This window comes from Chrysochloris asiatica, unplaced genomic scaffold (assembly GCF_000296735.1).
Source record: "Chrysochloris asiatica unplaced genomic scaffold, ChrAsi1.0 scaffold00026, whole genome shotgun sequence".
In the NCBI taxonomy this organism is placed as follows: domain Eukaryota; kingdom Metazoa; phylum Chordata; class Mammalia; order Afrosoricida; family Chrysochloridae; genus Chrysochloris; species Chrysochloris asiatica.
The window spans coordinates 1666931-1668609 of record NW_006408544.1 but is presented as its reverse complement, the minus strand read 5'-3'; the positions used below and the strand labels follow the sequence as shown (position 1 = coordinate 1668609).

At 31.9% G+C, this 1679-nt stretch overlaps 1 protein-coding gene across 1 annotated transcript in view; it reads right to left on the bottom strand.

The window, feature by feature from the left end:
• The window catches only part of LOC102811587 (moesin/ezrin/radixin homolog 1-like), a 23763-nt gene that overhangs the window by 9883 nt on the left and 12201 nt on the right, over positions 1 to 1679 (bottom strand). The gene's annotated exons all lie outside the window — the stretch shown is intronic.

The window sequence follows — 1679 nt, the reverse complement described above, 5'->3', positions numbered from 1 at the left end:
TCACTGTATTCCTTCCATTATCTTTTGATGCTTTCTGCATTATTCAATATTTTGTCCATAGAATCTTTTAGTATTACAAGTCAAGGCTTGAGTTTCTTCTTCAGTTCATTCAGCTTGATGAACGCTGAGCATATTCTTCCCTTTTGGTTTTCTAACTCCAGGTCTTTGTACATTTCATTATAATATTTGACTTTATCTTCTTGAGCTGCCCTTTGAAATTTTCTGTTCAGCTCACAGTAGTAGAGAACAAAGAAACTCCACATAGTCTAACATTAATGGGGTCTACAATGCAAAGGATTAGGGGAAGTGCAGGATATGAGGCTGGATAGATAGACAAGAACCCAACCATAAAATCCTTGTTCTTTCTACAAAAGACTTTAGAATTTATTAAATAAAATGTCAAGGATTTCCATACTGTGCTCTATGGCCCTTACTTCATGGGTTCTAAAAATGTTTGATTTTCACTTAAAAAAAAACAAACAAAACTATTTAAAAAGCATGTAACATACAACATTTTAACATATATGCTACATAGAAAATTTAAACATCTATTACACACCAAATTTAAACATAAACAAATTTAAATCACAAAATTCATTAAGTTACACGACTAGGCTAGCTTTTTTTTACCTTCTTAGTGCAGACACTTAAAAACTGTAACTTTCCATTGGTCATCTTAAACTCGAAATATTTCTTAGAACTATACTGGTTTGACAGTTTTCCTGATTCTTTCTTTAGTAGTTATCCTAGATCTTATTTAAAACTTCTTATTAAAAAATTCCAAACATATATAAAGGTAGATAGAATTATCTACTAGGATGCAACATAACATTATATATATATATATCCAATCTTGTTTCAGCTACACCCTTGCATATTGTATTAGTTCTACTGATGAGTAGTAAATTTTCATAAGCTTAGTGGTTTAAAACAACATACTCATTGATTACTTGTAGAGTTCACAGTAGGCCTTTCTAAGAATAGAAGTCTGAGACCTGCCATACTAAATTTTTTTGCACAGTATGACTAGACAACATTTTGTTTTCCCATTGACCAACCGATGAACATTGGGGTTGTCTTTACTGTGACTAATGCTGCTATGAACATTTACATACAAATCTGCATGTGACATTTATTTTATTTTTTCCTGGGTGGAGTGGAATTGCTAGGTTACATAGTGATTCTATGTTTAATATTTTGAGAAACCGCCAAACTCTTTTGCAAAGTGGCTGCGCCATTTTACATTCTCACCAGCAGTGGATAAAGGTTCCACCTTTTCTACATTCTCAACATTTGTCATCCTTTGTCTTTTTGGTTATAGCTATTTTAATGGGTGTGGAATGGTAGCTCATGGTTTTGACTTGCATTTCCCTAAAGACAAATGAAGTTGATCATCTTTTCATGAGTCTATTGGTCATTCATATATATCTCTGGAGAAATGTCTATTCAAATCCTTCAAAACTCAGTTTTTAATTTAGATGTCTTATTATTATTGAGTTGTAAGACATCTTTATATATTCTAGTATAAGTTGCTTATCAGTATATGATTTACAGTATCTCCCAGTTTATGAATCATCTTTTCACTTTCTTGATGGTATCCTTTGAAATGTTGCTATTTGATGCCATCAAGTTAATTTTGACTAACAGAGAAGAACTGTTCCATAAGCTTTGATCTTTGT